A 20,598-nucleotide genomic window follows, 5' to 3' on the forward strand; every position below is an offset into this window, starting at 1 on the left:
ACAGTAGCAGAGAAAGGCAGTGACTCTTAAAGCTTCCATTCAGAACGGTCAGAATTGTCACTTCCACTTATATTTTATTGACCAAAGCAAGATTCATGTTTCTAAACTTTGTGATTACCCAATATGACGTTTATCTGAAGAGAGGAGGAAAATCCCATCATGGGATCATAGCCAAGCCTGAAATGCCTACAAGGCAGCACTGGAAGTTACATAGTAGTGGGCAAGCCTGTCTATTCCTCTAGAAGAGAGCAAATATTTGGGAGCAATATTTCAATCTACCACAAGTATTTAAGTGGACTTACCTTTTCACTTATTTATGTAAATATAGTTTCCAGGTTTTTCCTGTTTGTTCTCCTCCAAGAATTAGGTTTCCAGCTATAAGCGAATAGTGGCAATCCTAAATTGTGCCATTCTTTAAAAAGAGCTCCCTCTTATTTTTCTTTCTTTCTTTCTTTTCTTTTCTTTTTTTTTTTTTTTTTTTTTTTTGAGACAGAGTCTTGCTCTGTTGCCAGGCGCCAGGCTGGAGTGCAGTGGTGCGATCTTGGCTCACTGCAACCTCTGCCTGCCAGGTTCAAGCAATTCTCCTGCCTCAGCCTCTTAAGTAGCTGGGACTACAGGCGCACACCACCATTCCCAGCTAATTTTTGTATTTTTTTAGTAGAGATGGGGTTTCACCATGTTGGCCAGGATAGTCTCGACCTCCTGACCTCGTGATCCACCCGCCTCAGCCTCCCAAAGTGCTTGGATTACAGGCATGAGCCACAGCACCCAGCCTATTTCAGAACTTTCACAGGATCTTATTCTCCTGTCTAGTCAACGCTCTTGCTGCTGGTGTTTATAGCTGAATCAGGTCACTGGCTGGCATTTACAGGTGAACATTCTGGTTCTGTGTCCCAAGATTAGGAGACAGAGGGAAGAATCCAACATTCATTTATTTACAAATATTTTTTGAATACTTACTGTGATGGCAGTATTGTAGATGCTAGGGGGATGGAGGAGTAAACAAAGCAAAGCTTGTTGAGCTTCCACTAAGGAAACAAGAAATATGATGTTAGGTTGTAAAAGTGCTATGAAGACAAGTAAAGACAGGAGAGAATGACAGGGTAAGATGATAAGAGGAAGGCTTTCAGAGGTCACATTTTAGGAGAACTTTCATTAAAATGAGGGCATGAGCCAGAAGCAGCTTCGAGGAAAATCATTCTCCTGCATAGCATAAAGACTCTGAGATGGGGAGAAACTTGGCAGGATTAAGAACCCTCAAGGAGGCCAGTATGACTGGAGCAGAGTCAGAGAGAATACATGGCAGGAAACAAAACAATCACATACAGATTTGTAGAGCTGTTAATTTGGGGTTTTATTCTAAATGTGATGGAAGCCATGAATGGTTTGGAGCAAGATGGTGACATGATTCGATTTGTTTTTAAAAGATCATTCTGGGCTGGGTGCAGTGGCTCATGCCTATAATCCCAGCACCTTGGGAGACCAAGGTGGACAGATCACCTGAGGTCAGGAGTTCAAGACCAGCCTGGCCAACATGCCTAAACCTTGTCTCTACTAAAAAAAATACAAAAATTAGCTGGGTGTGGTGGCAGGTGCCTGTAATCTCAGCTAGTAGGGAGGCAGAGGCAGGAAGAATTGCTTGAACCCAGGAGGCAGAGGTTGCAGTGAGCCGAGATCATGCCACTGCACTCCAGCCTGGGCGACAGAGCAAGATCCATCTCAAAAAAAATGTCATTCTGGCTGCTAATATAGAGAATATGTTGTAGCAAAGGAGTGGAAAAAGTGAGGAAGGTTCTACCTCTTCAGCGCTAGCCAAGACTAAGATCTTATTCTTAATATCTCTGGCCCCATATGTGCTATTCAATGTACACAGATTTAAGAGATTCATGTTTATAAGCTTTGCGATTAAAATATGATAATTTATGTCTGAAGAAAAGAAAACATCAGATTGCATTATTTTAGAAAAAGTAACTAAAATAAGAGGTTTGTTCCTTAGGAAAAACTTGAAATGAATAGCTAAACGAGAAAATATATTTAGTGTTTGCCTAACAGCCCATAGTGGAAGGTGAGAGAGGAAAAGTGTATTAAGTCAGTCAGATACTGAATTAAAAAACCTCTCTGACCAAAGCAAAAGAGGCCATATTGCAGAGGAAAGTCCTTCTTAAAGTAAACCATATCAGCTGGGTATGGTGGCTCATGTCCATAATTTCAATTCTTTGGGAGGCCAAGGTGGGAGGATTCCTTGAGCCCAGGAGTTCAAGACCAGCCTGGGCAACATAGGGAGACCCTGTCTCTACAAAAATAAATAAATAAATAAAATTAGGTGGGTGTGGTGGCATATGCCTATAGTCCCAGCTGCTCAGGGCTACTTAGGTGAGGTTGGAGGATCACTGTAGCCCAGGAGAAAGAAAAGAAAAGAGAGAAAGACAAAAGAACTTGAGTCAAGAGAACTGTGTCTCATTTCTGGATCTCCAATTACTGGCTGTGGGACCTTATACAAATTACTTAACTTTTCCGAGTCTTCATTTTTCATCTATAGAAATGGAGGATACTAGTTTATTCTTTATAGAGTTATGAGGATTAGATTAGTTTTGAGGATCAGATGAGATATGAATGAAGTGCTGGCCCAGTGGTTGGTATGTATTATAAATATAAACATTCAGATAAATCTGAATTCTGTAGGAAATTGCTCTCAGAAAGCTGTTTTCTCCAAGAGATCGACCCAAAGATGACATAGAAAATAAAATGCAATGGCCACAAGTCTGAGTGTTGACTGTCCTCTAAGTATTTGCAATTTAGAAGGGTTTTTTTCCTGGCCAGTGCAGGGGCTCACACCTGTAATCCCAGCACTTTGGGAGGCTGAGGCAGGTGGATCACAAGGTTAAGAGTTCGAGACCAGCCTGGCCAATATGGTGAAACCCTGTCTCTAATAAGAATACAAAAAATTAGCCAGGTGTGGCGGCGCTTGCCTGTAATCCCAGCTGCTGGGGAGGCTGAAGCAGGAGAATCGCTTGAACCCGGGAGGCGGAGCCTGCAGTGAGCTGAGATCTTGCCACTGCACTCCAGCCTGGCTACAGAACAAGACTCCGTCTCGGGGGGAGAAAAACAAGCAGAGATTTTTTTTTTCTTTAAAAAAAACAAACCATAAGTAATCTCCATTGCTGAAATTATGGGTGGCAGTTGCATGAAATTTCAGGACGTTTACCTAACCTAGGGTGTCCCCTCCTGTGAGGGGAAAAAGTAGATGCCAGGAGAGGTTTAAACCATTAAGTGGCTCCCATACTGGGTGTAGCTGGAATGTACCTCAAGCAGGCACGTCAGTCTACTTCCTTAGCTGTATTTTTGAAAGGTGTGTCAAAGCTTAGCATTACTCCTGGGATTGTCTACTCCTGAAGAGCAGGTCAGGAAAATTCCCAGTAAGCGACTAAATGAATGAATGGAAAAATATCGCAGTTCCCTGTAGTCAGAGCCTTGCACAAAAGGTAACGATTACATAGGCCATTATCAAACAGCCCTCTGAGAGGTTCCCACACTCTTCCTCTTCCCTCTAGACTACTCACCCGTCTGCCCCAATCCCTCCCTTGAGCAGCCGCTTCTGTTTTTTCTCACACTCACAGCAGCCAGCCCCACAGCCTAGTGTAGAGCTTGAAGATGGAATGGGAAGGCAGGACAGGCGGAAATTCCCCTGCAATAGTTGCGACATCATCCCCGGTTGCATACCTGAGGAAACCACTAGGGTCACCACACCCTGGAAGGGACATCCGCATGATTTATGCCTCGCTTGGGCTTTAGCTTTTATTCCTTTACTTTTGCATAACTTTCATGACCAGTTTAAAAGACCCAATGTCATGTTCTTGCATTAACAACGAAGGCTGCAATGCAAGCCCTGCCGTGTAGGCTTCTTTACAAAAGGTCAAAGTAAAAAGGAAATCTTCACTGAAGAGCTTCTAGATACTATTTCCAGCTTCCGGGAAGCCCACAGTAGGTACCTCCACGAGTGAAGACCATTGTCTTACACTGGGGTAAGGCTTGGTATTCGCAGTCCCTTCCTGCGTTCTGCCCATTGTAAAGACCAGGGTCAGCGCTGAGCCTCGCCCTCCCCGCTCCAACTACAACTCCCCGAATGCGCCGCGGCCTGGGAGTGCGCACGCGCGTCGGCGGTGGAGGAGGAACCGCGGCACCGACGGGCGGTCGAGTGAGGGAGCTGCAGGCGGGTGGGTCCGGCAACTCCTTGGGAGGCCGAAGCGGGAGGACGGGCGGGTGCTGGGGACCGAGCTTCTGCTTGCGGCCGGCAGTTTCCGTGGGTTTGTGAAGAGATCGGCGGCCCCTGCGGGCGACAGTCAGGTAAGCCCAGCCCGGTGCTTTCCAGGAAGTCTGCTGCGGGCGCGGGCAGGGAGTCGCACCGGCCATGGTGGCTGAGGAGGGAGAGGTTGCTGCCCGCCCGCCGCCCGGTTCCGGGCTCCTTCCCGACGGGTCTGTCTGGGGGAGCAGGGGCAATCGGGGGCTGCTTCTGCAAGAGCAGCCCGGGGCGGGGACCTGAGGCGCACTGGGCGTCGCCCGCTGGTCGAGTCGCGCGACCACGGAGTTCCCGGTGAATCACCCGTGGCCCCTCCGCCCGGGTTCGGGACCGGCCCCCACCCCTCCCGCTGAGCCGCCACCGAGCTGGCTCCCTGCACCCCACCCAGCATCGCCGGAGTACGATCGCACGGCACGGAGATAGCACCGAGCCTCCTTCAAAGGCTTCTGTTTGTTGAAAGCTGGGGCGGTGGGCGGTGGTCGAGGGGGAGGGAACCAAAACTTAAGGCATACCCGTTTTGTGATTGAAATGTGGCTGCCCTTGCATTCGCCGTTTTGATCTGTCTTAGAATTAAATTCTTAGCACCCAGGCAGCACAGCTGGATCCGGCTGGGAAGTTTGTGTGTTAGTTTGTTTTGAGGACGTGACTGGGTCATTATATTTTTGCTTGCAGGGGTTACTGTGTTTCCTCCTCAAGCCTGCATTCTGATTACAAACAGAAATGGGAAACAGCCAAGTTTCCTTATTTATTTTGAATGTTTAGTTAATAATCAAATTTCTAACTTGCCCTTGACCTCTTTTAAAACCAAAAGTCATCTGGTAATGAACATGACAGTAAAACTTATTCCAGGAGGCCATACTTCAACAGGAAATAAGCCTGTGGAGATTTAAGTTAGTTATGTGCAATCTCCCTTGGTTTGTAACATTTTCATGCAGCTCGCGTCTCCTTTTCTGAGAAACCTTCAGGTTAATTTTTTTGGCTGATTAAATTGATTATTTAATTGGCCCGTCAAAATATATTAGGTTTGGAAAAATCGCTTTGCCGAGGCTCATTTACTCTTGTTAGTTTCTTCTTCCTAGGCACCTTTTCACCTTTTAAGACTCAGCAATCGTAATGGTTACAATCCCCTTTCTCCCCAACGAAATGAACAAAACGAATTAAAATATCCCAATATATTTTGGCTCTTTGAGCTTTCTTTGCTTTTGCAACTCTCAGAATTTTTAATTTGCTAATCTTTAAAATTAGGTTGTTGGACCAGATGATCCCCAAGATTATTCCACCCCTAAATATCTCTGATTTTTAAAAGTTCGTTTATTTTGCTCATTCAGGAAACACTGGCCATATGAATCATTCCAAGCCCTATGCTAGATATGAGAAAGAACAAACATGAGTTCTTGAGAATGCTATTGACTTACTGATCAGTTTTATTTAATCATTTTTATGATTAATTCCTAAATTTTGTAGTATATCCAATATGCCAACTTACACTATAATTAATAACTTCATTTGAAATTAAATACTGTACAGGTCAAATCCCGTTCAGAGATTTTTCATGTCTTAATTACTGACCCACTGAAACAAAAAAAAAAAACAAGTTTGGTACAAAAGAAAGGACCTGAATGAATGGAGGGCAGTGCTTTTCAAACTTTAACATGCATAATTCACTCAAGATATTGTATAAGTTTGAAGTAGAGCCCAAAGTCTATATATGTGATAGGTGATGCTTGCTGTCAGAGATCAGACTTTGAATATCAAGTGTGGGGAGGTAATTTTAAAGATTTTCTTCTTTCTTTTTCTTTCTTTTTTTTTTGAGAGTCTCGCCCTGTCACCCAGGCTGAGGATCTCAACTCACTGCAATTTCCGAGTTCCCCTCCTCCGCCGGATTTAAGAGATTCTCCTGTCTCAGCCTCTTGAGTAGCTGGGACTACAGGCATGCACCATCAAGTCTGGCTAATTTTTGTATTTTTAGTAGAGACAGTTTCACCATGTTGGCCAGGCTGGTCTTGAACTCCTGACCTCAGGTGATACACCTGCCTTGGCCTTCCAAAGTACTGGGATTGCAGGCATGAGCCACCATGTCTGGCCTAATTTTAAAGATATTTTAAGGTGTTTATAATGATAATTTAAATATTTGTGCTGATCACTGATACTAGATACATAATAGATGGCTTTTTCAACTCTCAATTTTTAAAAATACTGTAATCCTGTTCACTCTAACAAGAACAATTGTCTTCATAAATTTTTTCTCTTTCTTTCCTTTTCCTTTCTCTTTGCTAGTTCCTTTTTTGTCTCTTTGCTTTTTTTTTTTGAAACAGAATCTTGCTCTGTTGCCAGGCGCCAGGCTGGAGTGCAGTGGCGCAATCTCGACTCAGTGCAACCTCCACCTCCCGGATTCGAGCAATTCTCCTGCCTCAGCCTCCTGAGTAGCTGGGACCACAGGCGTGCTCTCTTTGCTTTTTTTTTTTTTCTCTCCTCCTCTTCTAGCCTTAATTGTTTTCATTCACATTAATTTGGCAATTCATGAATTCAAATATGTGTCTTGCCCCATTGTCTGCAAAGCACTGTCTTGGGGTTCTGAAGAATATGTATAAGACATGAGGCCAGGGCAGGGGCTGGTGGTTCACACATACAATCCTAGCACTTTGGGAGGCCAAGGTAGGAGGACTGCTTCAGTCTAGGTGTTTGAAACCAGCCTGGGCAATGTAGCAAGACCCTGTCTCTACAAAATAAAATAAATTAGCCAGATGTGGTGGTGATGCTTGTAGTCCTAGCTACTCAGAAGACTGAGGCAGGAGGATTGCCTGAGCCCAGGAGTTTAAGGTTACAGTGAGCGGCAATGATTGTGCCTCTGCACTCCAGCCTGAGTGACACCCTGTCTCTCTTTAAAAAAGAAAAAAAAAAACATATATATATGTATATATGTATGAATGACATTCCTATCTAGGACCTTATTCTCTTTGGGATTAGGCAGATGTACTTAGGCATAGTTCACAGCACTTGTAAGAGCCACCTGTGGGGAATAAAAGCATAGTAGATATTCGGGAGAGATCTTTTCCAGTTATAGGAGTGGGGAACAAATGAAGTCAGTCTTTTTTCCCATTCACTGGTCATCTCTTTCCCCAGGCTATACTGTCTATACTGTTGGAGTGTTTGTGACATGTCTACCTAGAGTATAGTGCAATTCTGTAAATTTATTTTATTTGGAACCTGAGATGAGCCAGATACATGAACATAATTAGAACTGGTTGTGGTGCGCTTCTGTAATACCAGCCACTGTGAGGCTGAGGCAGGAGTATCACTTGAGCCCAAGAGTTCCAGGACAGCCTGGGCGACATAGCAAGACCCTGTCTCAAAAAACAAAACAAAAGAGAAAATCATTTGGATCTGACAAATATCACATGGAGGATGAGAGGCTGTGGAGATAAAAATATACCCAGATAGAGGGAAGGAAAAAGTTAAAGAGGAAGATTCAGTAAAGAGTAGAGGGAAAAAAAGGCTTTTAATAAGGCTTTCTGGTGTCATTCTGATGTACACTGATGTTTAGGCTGTGTTGTAGTTGGCAAACTATTCTTCATGCTTTTCAGTTGCTCTTAAATTTAATATGCATGGGCTCTCTCGATTAGAATAGGTGAGGAGGACATTATTCTCTAGGCTGTAATAATGGCTAAAGTGCTATCATCCCTTGGTTATTGATGGTCATTGCTGACGTTTGATTTACATGCGGTTTTATGTCAGATCCTTTAAAATCACAAATATATGGAGAGAAAAATGGTATAAACAATAGAAAATTCTACTGGACTTATATGTGGTCCACTAAGTGCTTATTAAAATTGTAAATCAAATTTAATTTGCTGTTTATAAAAAAGTAAATATATGAACATACATTCTTGTATCTATATGTGTCCATAATCCATTAGCTTATTTACAATGATGAAAGAATAGAGATTGAATAAATCAGAGTGGCACATGATTGAAAATGCATCTGTAATTGAAAATGCATATGTAGTCTTGAGTTTCATTTGAAACAAAATTGTTAGTCTATATCTTGAAGCAGAGTGCTACTTTGTATTTTTATTGATGTATAATTAACATTCAATAAAATGCACATAACTTAAATATCCAGTTCAAGGAGTTCTGACAATTTTACACAGTGTAACTTCTGCCGAAATAAGATAGAAAACATTTTTTTTTAAGTCACCCTAGAAAGTTCCCTTACTCACCTTCCTCCAAAGGCAATCACTTCCTGACTCCATAGATTTCTGACACTACAGAGTTTTTTTGACTGGTCTTAGACTTTACATAAATGGAATCATACAGCATGTGCTTTTTAGTGTTTGGTTTCCTTCATGTAGAAAGATTCATCTATGTTGTTGGTGAGTATCAGTGGTTTGTCCTTTTAAATTGCTAAATAGATTCCATTGTACGAATATACCCTAATTTATGTTTTCTTCTTGATGGATATTTGGGATAAGGTTGTTATGAACATTCTTTTACAAGTTTCTTGATAAATACCTAGGAGTGGAGTTACTGGATCACAGGGTGTTTAACAAAGTTAAAAATCTGCCAAACAATTCTCCAAAGTGGTTTATACACGATGAGTTCTGCTTGCTCCGTACTCTTCGTGTTGCCAATTTTTAGTGTTGTCAGCCTTTTCAATTTTAGTCAGCTACAGGATGTACAGTTGTACCTCATTATGGTTTTAATTTACATTTTTCTGATGATTAAGAATGTTGAGTGCTTTATCATATGCTAATTGGCTATGTAGTATCTTTTGTGAATTATTTGTTCAAGTCTTTAACCTATTCTTTCATTGAGTCATGCATCTTTTTATTGTTTATAGAAGCTCTTTATATATTCAAGGTACGAGTTATTTGTCACGTACATAGATATATGTGTTGACAATTTTTTTACACAGTCTCTCCCTTGTCTACTTTCTCAATGATGTTGTGAGGAGCAGAAATTTTTATAGAGTCTGTTTTATCAATTTTTTGTATTATAGTTAGTGTTTTTTTTGTGTCCTGACCAATACATTTTTACCTGTGCCCAGGATTGTGAAGAAAGCTTTTTCTTCTAGAAGCCTTATTTTTCTAAGTTTTTCATTTGGGTCTGTGATTGATCTCAAAGTGATTATTGTGTTATGATATAAGATACGGGTTTGGGTTCATTTTCCCCCCATATGGATATCTAGTTGTTCCAGCAACATAAGTTTAAGAAAAACTCTCCTTTCTTGGCCAGGCACAGTGGCTCTCACCTATAATCCCAAAACTTTTGGGATCCCAGATCATTTGAGCCTAGGAGTTTGAGACCAGCCTGGGCAACGTGGCAGAACCCCATTTCTACAAAATACAAAAATTAGCTGGGAGCAGTGGCATGTACCCATAGTCCCAGCTACCTGGGGGGCTGAGGCAGGAGGATCATGTGAGCTTTATGAGGTCAAGGCTGCAATGAGCTGTTATCGCACCCCTGCACTCCAGCCTGAGTGACAGAGTAAGGCCCTATCTCAAGACAACAAAACAAAACCCTTTTTTTTCCCTCCATTATATTGACTTGGCGTCTTAGCTCATCAACTGAGCTGCTTTGCATTTTAGTTGTGCTTGTATTGTCGGTTTTTTAAGAATAGACCTTGGATCTTAAAAATAAGACTTTTATGCTCCTCTTCCAGATTGGGACTTGACTGAGATTGATCCAGGGCTAGTTACCATTTATTTCCTGATGGAAGAATGTTAATTATGAATTTGAGTTTTAAATGGCTTTTCTGTGGGTTGAGTTAATGGAGACAACCTCATTTTAGCAGCAATTGCACTTTTCTTTTAAAACAGGCAGATGTTTAGAAGGAAGGAGATGCAAGCCCAGAGAGATCACCTAGGACTCGAGCACAGCAAGCTATAGAGAGCTTAATATTTTCTTGTTTATTGGCTTGATCTAAATAGATGCAAACATATATAAGCTATGCATCTTAGTTTCCATCTTTTTCTTTTTTTGTTTGTTTTGTTTTGAGACAAGGTCTCAATTTGTCACCCAGGTTGGAGTGTAGTAGTGTGATCTCGGCTCACTGCAGCCTCAACCTCCTGTGCTCAAGCAAGCCTTCAACCTCAGCCTCCCAAGTATTAAGAGCTGGGACTATAGGCCTGTGCCACCACACCTGGCTAATTTTTGTATTTTTGGTAGAGATGGGGTTTTGTTATATTGCCTAGGCTGTTCTCGAACTCCTGAGCTCAAGCAATCTGCTCACCTTGGCCTGCCATTATTACAGCCTAGAGAATAATGCCCTCTTCATCTATTCTAATCAACAGAGCCCATGCATATTAAATTTAAGAGCCTTAATCACCCAGCCTTAGTTTCCATGCTTCTACTCCATTGTCTGTTCTAGTCCTTTGTCACCGAATTCCTGAATTTGCTTTGGAACGATTTTTAGGGAGTCAGTTTGGTTATTTTTTTCTTCTAAGTTTATTTGCTGATAATACAATAAATTGCCAACATTATTTTTAAAAGAATGTCACTCCAACTTCTAATGTACCTATTTTCACTTTTCCTCATTTCCTTCCAGGCCTTATTCATCCATGTACATATTTTTAGATGATTGTAATCATAGCGTGCATGTTGTTTTTTGTTCAGAGATTGAATTGTAACAAGTGAATGCTGTCTCCCATATGTAGATCACCCTTGTTAGTAAAGGCAAATATTAGAGATGGAGAAAAGACAACTGGGGACTGACCAGTGAGGAGTCTTGAATCCTAAAGCGAAACTAAGATAGCAGGAGAAAAAAGCTAAGATTTTCAAAAACAGGATTTACCCTTCTGTGGAAATGCAGGACAACTTTGGTTTCCTTATTCAGTCCTTCCCCCTTTCTCTAATATATAATAACTTTGGTGAGATATAACTCACATATCATACAATTCACCCATTTAAAGTGTACAATTCAGTGGATTTTGGTACATTCAAAATTGTACAACCATCACCACCATCTTAGAACGTTTTCATCACACCAAAAATAAACCCCTTATCATTAGCAGTTGCTAACTACCTCCTCCCAATTTCCCCAGGTCTCCCCCACCCAGCCCTAGGCAACCACTAATCTACTCTCTCTTCAGATTTGCATATTCTGGACATCTCATGTAAATGGAATCATATAATATTTGTTTTTTTGTGACTGGCATCTTTCACCCTTGTACAACTCTTAAGAGTTTGTTTTGAGCCGGATGTGGTGTCTCACACCTGTAATCCCAGCACTTTAGGAGGCTGAGGTGGGCCAATCATGAGGTCAGGAGTTTGAGACCAGCCTGGCCAATATGGTGAAACTCCATCTCTACTAAAAATACAAAAATTAGCCGGACGTGGTGGCATGCGCCTGTAAACCCAGCTACTTGGGAGGCTGAGGCAGGAGAATCACTTGAATCCAGGAGATGGAGGTCGCAGTGAGCCAAGATCATGCCACTGCACTCCAGCCTGAGCAGAAGAAGAGTGAGACTCTGTCTCAAAAAAAAAAAAAGAGTTGGTTTTGAAAAATACTGAAATACAGTCAAGGTTCCTCCTCAGATGTGCATCTGTTTTGACTTGTAGAGATATCCACTCCTTTGGGTATATATGTTCAACACCTACACCCACTCACTAAGGAAGGAATCCAAACACACTAAGACAAACTTACAAACTAAGGTAACTGATATACAATGATGATAACTGCCTACAAATAAACAGTTTCATCTCTGGGCATAACTAAGCATGAACATCATGATAAGTACATACAAGTGAACACAATTCCAGAAGTGTCTGTGAGAAAATGGATAAAAATACAGTAAACTGGAAGAAAATGAGGGCTGGGCATGTTAGAGTGAATGAAAGTGTGGTGGCAAGTTGAATTTATTAAAGTATAGGCTCCCGATGTTCAAAAACACTACCTAGAGCTTTCAGTAAAGTTTTTATTAATAAAACCAGTAGCAATTATCTGATACATGTATATTATTTGATATATATATATAGACTTGTAGGTAAGAAAATTGTTGTAGTTCCTTAACCATAGCATAGCAATTCTTTAGAGCAGGATATTATTAGTAACAATTATACAGTAGGGGATTTCCATGTGGAAAATTGTAACCAACAACATATTTGCATTCCCTGGGTGTGGTATTATAACTTTCCTGAGGAGTTAAGGAATATTCCCTTGATACACATACCAGTAAAGAAAGAGGAAGCCCCTCAAATGTATGTAAGTCTGGTGTATATTCAGGCAGCCCTTACCCTAAGGCAAGCATGACAAGAGACATACAACCCTAAGATTTATTTTCATTCATGCTGGGCTATAATTAACCCAAGTTAGTACTCTTAGAGAACTGTTCTTTTTTTTCTTTTTAATTTTCCTCTTTAATATGCCCACTGGAGTGTTAAACCAGCTGAGGAGTTAGGGGTCTAATTTCACCGGAGGGAAGACTAAGGGGCTTAAAACAGTGCCAGCTGTTCTCTGGTGGAGGGCACACTGTATCACTTGGGATGTTGGCCAGTGTCTAAGGAGAGTAGAAAGAGATCACTTGGCAAGGAATGGGGGCTGTTATCACTTGGGATGTTGGCCAGTGTCTAAGGAGCGTAGAAAGAGATCACTTGGCAAGGAATGGGGGCTGTGCTTAAGACTAACACAAGAATCCAGCTGCACCAAAGGCCTTGCAGAGGTGAAATCCTACATCTGCCTTGGTCCATTCAGTGTAGGGTTCTGTGATTTTTCTCCAAGAAACTGTAAATCTTAGGGACAACGGGAGAAAAACAAAATGGATAATGGGCATGACTTTGAAGTCTTCACATATTTATTGGTATATCCCAGTGAAATTAGACCCCAGCTCCTCAGCTTATCTAGCAGTCTGGTGGGCATATTAAGCTGGACTCTTCTGTTAGTCTTAAGCACACCCTCTATGCTTGCCTTTCCTGTGCCACTTTTCTTGAACCTCCATTATTATTCCTTGTCAAGTGATCTCACTTTCTACTCTCCTTAGATATCGGCCAACATCCCAAGTGATACAATGTGCCCTCCACCAGAGAATAGCTGGCACTGTTTTAAGCCCCTTAGCCTTCCCTCCTACCTCAGAAGAAACCGTTTCTTCTCTTCTACTCCCACTGTCCCTGAACCTTAATTCTGGCCTAGCACACGAGGGAAGCCTCTGCAGAAACGTTATTTGAACTGGTCCCTGTGAAAGGATTTGAACATAGGAAGGAGTGCAAAAGGACATTTCCTATGTAATGAACCGTGTGATGTAAGGGCTGCAGGTGGAAGAGCATGGAGGTGTATATTTCTTAGGTGTAACACAGGGTGTGGGAAGATCTCTCCTTTCCCTTTACTTTGATTCTTCTTGCCCTGGCTTCCCTCCCAGCCCTAACTCTTCAGCCTGTGCTTTGATCTCTTTGCTTAGTATATACTTCTGCACCCCTCTCTGTCTAACTAACTCTATCCCTCCCTGACTGCCCATAGTGATCTCTGAATTTCTTTTTTTTTTTCGAGATGGAGTTTCGCTCTTGTTACCCAGGCTGGAGTGCAATGGCGCGATCTCAGCTCACTGCAATCTCCGCCTCCTGGATTCAAGCAATTCTCCTGCCTCAGCCTCCCAAGTAGCTGGGACTACAAGCATGCGCCACCATGCCCAGCTAATTTTTGTATTTTTAGTAGAGACGGGGTTTCACCATGTTGACCAGGATGGTTTCGATCTCTTGACCTTGTGATCCACCTGCCTCGGCCTCCCAAAGTGCTGGGATTATAGGCGTGAGCCACCACGCCTGGACCTGATCTCTGAATTTCTATACACTTATAGCCAGTACCATTCTTTTGAAAATATTTTAATATTTTTTTGAAAAAGTACTTTATGTGCATGTCTCATTTTCCCAAATAGAGTATATTTGTCAAGGTGTTTAGGTCTCGGAACACAAACCCACTTAAGCTAGCTTGCTAGATAGTATGGCGGCAGAGCTGGGAGTTGTAGTGGGTTACTGTTACAAGACTGCTGAGGTTCCTGAAATGACCCAGCTGGAACCCAGAGCAGACGCTTTGAAAGTCTCTGTCCTCCTTCTGTTTGTAGCTTGCATGAGCTCTCTTTGGCTTCTTTCTGTGCATGTGCTCCATTTTAGGACATTAATTTTGATTTTTAAAAAATAGCGTGCATTACTGCATAATTTATCTTGATTGCTGAGCTTTTTTGTACGCTATTAAATCTTGTGCCTTAGGCAAGTGCCTCCTTTTCTCCCTCCCTGCCTCCCTGTAGCCCTAACCCTGTTTCATTCTCTTTCCTACAGACTGACCTTCTGTGCTTTCCCCTTAGCTTCAGCTTCAAGGTGATTGGCCTGTTATGATAGTGCCTCCACACTTGGCGATACCTTATGTCTCAACTTGAGTTTTGTCTCCAGCTTTCCAGATTCCTGGAGAAGAATTGAATTTGTTCTGTCCTGGTTATACTGAGGGTGGTGACCCTGTACCAAACAGCTGTGAAAGATGGGGCATTGTTATGTTGTTGCTTTGGCTGCATATTTCACAGGGACTGGAATAAGGGGTGGTTCCCCACATACAGGGAGCTTTGGGGTTGTTTATCTCAAAACATGCTTATTTGGATGTCAGAAGGAAGTGACCCTACGTTCCCTTTTTTGGTATATTCCCTGCATCTAGCAGATTGACAGCTAAGAAATAGGACGGTCTCTGGCTCACGCGCTCTCTCTCTCTCTCTCTAATTTTGTTTTGTTTTTGAGACAGGGTTTCACTCTGTTGCCTAGGCTGGAGTACAGGTGTGATCATAGCTCCCTGCAACCTCTACCTCCTAGGCTCAAGTAATCAATCCTCCCACCTTAGCCTCCCCAAGTAGCTGGGACTATAGGCACGTGCCACCATGTCTGGCTAATTTTTTGTATTTTTTTTGTAGAAATGGGGTATCTTTATGTTGCCCAGGCTGGTCTCAAACTCCTGGGCTCAAGCAGTTCTCCTGCCTCAGCCTCCCAAATTGTTAGGATTACAGACATGAGCCACCGCACTCAGTCTCTTACTTAGTGTCTATTTATTACTATGACTGACCATTGGATCATTAGGATTAACTTTTAGGCATAATAGTCAATTCAAAACAATTTATTTTTTCCCCAAGACAGGTTTTCACTCTGACATCCAGGCTGGAGTACAGGCGAGATCATAGCTCAGTGGAGCCTTGAACTCCTGAGAGCTCAAGCAATCCTCCTACCTCAGGCTCCCGAGTAGCTGGGACTACAAGTTGTATACCACCACACCTGGCTAATTTTTCTAGTGAGCAATATTTTTAGTGCTTAAAATGAATTACTAAAATTTGTGTTATCATTAGGAAATTTTCTAATTTTATAGCAAATCAAATATTTTTTAAACATTGCTTTTTGAAATTTGTTTCCCAGTTCAAAAACAATAGGGGAGTAGAATATTGATCATCAAAGAGTGACAATACAGTACAACTTTACTGAGTCTGCTCCCAGCCCCATTAAGATATGATAAAACTAAGTACTCACATCATTGATCTCAATGCTTACTGAGTCCCCTTATATTACTTTATTTTATGTTAATGTAGTATCTATCATGTTGCAGGCACTATATTAGGGGCTGATAATGTAAAATAGGTCCTTGCCCTCAGAGTGCTGGAAATCTATGGTGGAGATAGATATTTATGCAACTGATTATGGTCTGGTGAGATAAATGTTGATAGAAGTGGGCAAAGTGGTGGTTAGCACCTCTCTTCTGTTGTTTTCTTTGTGTATGTCCATCTCTCACTTTTCTAGATTCTCTTTAGTTTTCAGCTCTCTCATTCAATCTCTGCAATTAATTGCTTATATTATGTGGATCAGAGTATAGTATGAATAATATCTCATTTACTTAACATGAACTAATGAAGTGTTCCTTAAAAATAAAGATAATATTTAATGAAGATAACAATGACTATTAGCTAACATTGATTGATCACCTGCTCTGTATTAGGTACTGTTCTAAGTGATTTATATATGTTATCCTCGTTTAAAAAATTAACATATCAATCCCATGAGATAGTTACCCTTATTATTCTCATTTTGCAGATGAGAAAACGGACAAAACAGTAGTCCAGTATCTTGCCCAAGGTTATAAAACTAGCAAAAAGTTGAAATCTTTTTTGTAAGCTATTTTAAATGTCATTTTAAAAATAAGATGTATTGTAATAATTTCTCCTGCCCTTCTTAAGTGAAGTCCCTGATGCTTAATTTAGCCAAAATGATATGGGAAATATTGACTTTAGAATTCATTTTTTGCATCATGTATTGTACTGTGCTGTTGAACTGCCTTCTGAGATTGTTGCAGTTTGTAGGCTCTTAGAAACTGTGTTACATTGTCCCACACTTTTGTGTTTGGTTTACTTGGTAGCTTTTCCTTTCTGTTTTATCTACACCTGTGGCTTCTTGCTGTCACCTACTGTCACTTAATTTGCTTCTGTTAATGTGCAGTGTCTAGTATCAATACTAAAAACATGGCAAACACTGAATATTTGTTAAACAAGTGTGATATTGTGTAAAAAGTATGGCTTTTAGGTTCAGATTCAAATCTCACATCTACTGTTGAAAACTTATATATCCTTGAACAGTCTCTTAGCCTTTTTGAGCCTCAGTTTCTTCTTCTGTAAATTGGAGATAGAACTATTTTGCAGCACTATTATGAGGGGATGATAATAATAATGCGTGATAAAGTACCTGGCATGTAAGAGGTATACAAATAAAAATTGGTTACTTTCTTTTTCTCTTCATTATAATATGATATGGGACATTATTCCTTTATTCTGAGAGACTAAAATAAAAATGAAAGAATTGTTTTCCTATGATGTAATTAAGATATAACCAGGTTTCTTTTATCATTAAAGATAATTGATAGTTGTTGTCATAAGTGTTAATTTTAGAAACATTATCCTGAACTCCTGTTTTGGGTCCTTCTACTAAGCTCTTAGCAACCTCCTCCCTTTTCCTGCATTATTGTCTTTTACTTGTGTGTGTCTCCCTTGATTTCCCTCTTTTGATATTAAAGGAAAAATGTCCTTTAGCCCCCTTTTAAAGAACCTATCCCAAAGCAGACCTTATGTCCTAGAGACTGTGAACCAAGCTTCTTGGCCAGTAGCGTTGATTTCTAAGACTTACCTTCTTTCATCAGTTCTGCTTTCTTCAGCTATCACCAGTCTTAAGTATTAATTTGTTTTTCTTTCTGCCTCCACCTCCTCCCCTTTCTCCTTTATCTGAAACTGTACCCAATCCCCACTAGCTGTATGGTTCTCATTATTTCAGTAGTTTTATATGGTTTGGCTTTTTTTTTTTTTTTTGAGATGGAGTCTCGCTCTGTCACAGTCTGGAGTGCAGTGGCATAATCTCAGCTCTCTGCAACCTCTGCCTCCTGGGTTCAAGTGATTCTTCTACCTCAGCCTTCCAGGTAGCTGAGATTATAGGCATGTGCCACCATGGCCAGCTAATTTTTTTAATATACTTTTTTTTGAGACGGAGTTTTGCTCTTGTTACCCAGGCTGGAGTGCAATGGTGCAATCTCGGCTCACCGCAACCTCCGCCTCCTGGGTTCAGGCAATTCTCCTGCCTCAGCCTCCTGAGTAGCTGGGACTACAGGCACGCGCCACCACGCCCAGCTAATTTTTTTGTATTTTTAGTAGAGACGGGGTTTCACCATGTTGACCAGGATGGTCTCGATCTCTTGACCTCGTGATCCATCTGCCTCGGCCTCCCAAAGTGCTGGGATTACAGGCTTGAGCCACCACGCCTTTTAATATACTTTTAGTAGAGATGGGGTTTCACCATCATGGCCAGGCTGGTCTCAAACTCCTGACCTCAAGTGATCCACCCACCTTGGCCTCCCAAAGTGCTGGGATTATAGGTATGAGCCACTGTACCTGGCCTGGATTGGCTTTTTATTATATGTTTGTATGTCTTTTTCAAAGGCTATATTGTGGTAGTTTTAATCATTTATGGTAAACTCTCTTATCTTAACATCCTGAGGCATTTCTACTACTCTGCCAGAGGTTTCGTGCCTGCTATCTTGTGCCAGTGAAAACCTGTGAATACCCCTCTCACCTCACTTTACTGGACTACATGCTCCTTCTGCATAGGTGAATACCCCAGCTCATGTCACCAAATTACTTTTAAAAAAAAGTTTTATCTCATAGTGTACCCATGCCAGAGGAAATGGCAGCCTTGAACCATTGTCCAACCTCTTTACCTGTGGGCTGTGAGCACTGAAGGGGGTTGCACAGTATGTAAAAAAAAAAAGAAAAGAAAAACAGTTTTATCAAGGCATAATTTGTATACCCTCAACTTTAAGTGTACAGCTTGATGATACCAAATTACTTTTCCTGGCAAGCCCTCTTCAGTGCTGTCTGTGGTGTGTAAGTCACTTTGCTTTTTCTCTTTGTATTCCCAAAATTGCTTATGGTGGGTTTTATGGATGTTGATTGTGGCTGCTGTGTGGTTACTTACAAGTGCCCTGTCTGTTGGTTATTTTTCAGCTATTCATTCTGGATATCATAGTACCACATTAGGCATGAAGTTTTCTACATTTAGTGCCTAAAGTCAAGGTAGTGAGGCAATGTCATTTTCTTGAAGAACTGACTCTCTTTTGCTCTACTATGAAATGACTGAGAGAGCTCACTTATTCTCTTGTCCTAGGTAGTCAGTTCGTGCTTTTATCCCACCTCATGATAATTATACCCTAATTCCAGGAGTAACCAAATCTCTTTTTGAGTGGTATTATATTTCCCACCTCCCCCATGAAATACAAAATACATTATGCAAATTTAGGCTCTAGCCTCTTGAAAAACCTATTACAACTACTACTCCCTTTTAATCTGAAAATCATTGTGATAATAAAGCTTAATATATCTCCAGGCCCCTGAAGTTGGTTAGAGTAATGCCATTGGAATCTCTAAGTCAGAAGTGTGCAATGTCTCTGAAGGTGCGTATGAATGCCTTCACCATGTAGGAGTGAGGTATGGTCCATTGAGGAGCGTTCATTCATACCAGGTGGGGCACTGTACTCATGACTCAATGGTGGTCAGTGGGGCTAGGTATGCCACACCTGGAGTACTGTTGACCTGTAGAGGAGGAAAAAGAGTAGTCAGGGTTGGAGATCTAGGAAAGGCTTTGGAGAGGACAGACTTCAGCTAGTCTTTGAATTGTGCAGAGCTGTGGATAAGGTAGAGAAGTGAAACTTGGGCCTGGGGTAAAAAGGATTGTTGAAGAAGAGTGACACCATTGTGGGAAAACAAATGAGGCAGCCAGGTGAAGATGAACTTGGGATGTATGTGAGGCCTGGAGGAGTCTAGCCTGATTAGAGCAGAGGATTCTGAGTGATTCTTAGAGCAAGTAGGAAAGGGAGTTTTATCACAATTACCAGAGAAACTGTCAAACTACAAACACCTTACAAGAAACATTTCTAAGTAAAGGAGTAAAATGTTAAAAGCAGTGTTTTAAGTGACTATAGGCAAGATGCATTAGAGCAGGAAAACAGGAGCTTAGAGTCAGTTTGCTTGTCTAGAGCCTGGTTGGACAGAGGCTTAGTAAAGCAGTATTTTTTTACTTCCTCTCTTTATGAGGTTCCAGAAATTTCTCTAGGTCCTAGAACCTTTCCTGGGAAGGGGCAGGGCCCAGAAACATAGGGCTTTGAAGTCAGGCCTGCACAGGACTTCAGAAAGTTGTTTCTCTTGATGTTTCCTTAGGGAAAAAGGTTTTCAGAAAACATACCCCAAAACTGGCCTCAATCCCAGTTTCAGGATTTCAATTAAATAGGGCCTTTGGTCCAAAGCTGTGTAACTTGGGAGAATACATAATTGCATATTTCTTAAAATGAGCTTTGCTATTGGTTTCACAGATTGCTAGCTTAAAAAAAAAATAGTGTTCTGAAATTCTAATAGGACTGTTTGATGGCTAATGGTTTCTATTTTTTCTACCAATGCGCTTTTTGCTATATTACCTGAGTGTGGCATGCATAATTCTAAAGTCAGAGATAGTATTTGTTATTTTTTTCATATACAGGATTAAAATGCAACAAATGATTGAATTGTTCTTTAAATTAAACATAAAATTAACAAATGCACTTGGTACAAAACTTGTGGGTCCTCCTGGATATATAGCAAATACTGAGTGAACCCTCTCCCATCTATCCTCAGCTAACTAGTTTGTCTCTGGTTCTTGTGGATCGATCCTTCCAGAGTTATTCTCAAGCACTTATTTTTAAAAGTTGATTGTTTAGATTTGGAAGGACCTTAGAGGTCTTTTGTTAACCAGTAGAATTTCTTGAGGTACTAGAAAAAAGT

The 20,598-nt window shown here is 41.2% G+C and overlaps 1 protein-coding gene across 1 annotated transcript in view; it reads left to right on the forward strand.

The window, feature by feature from the left end:
- Positions 1-4,174: 4,174 nt before the first annotated feature.
- Positions 4,175-20,598, forward strand: part of TMOD3 (tropomodulin 3) — a 95,067-nt gene continuing 78,643 nt past the window's right edge. Inside the window, exon 1 of the mRNA XM_002753489.7 lies at positions 4,175-4,344. The gene's annotated coding sequence lies outside the window, so the exon portion shown is untranslated. The remainder of the gene's footprint in view (positions 4,345-20,598) is intronic.

The sequence above is a fragment of the Callithrix jacchus genome, chromosome 8, assembly GCF_049354715.1.
Source record: "Callithrix jacchus isolate 240 chromosome 8, calJac240_pri, whole genome shotgun sequence".
Taxonomy (NCBI): Eukaryota; Metazoa; Chordata; class Mammalia; order Primates; family Cebidae; genus Callithrix; species Callithrix jacchus.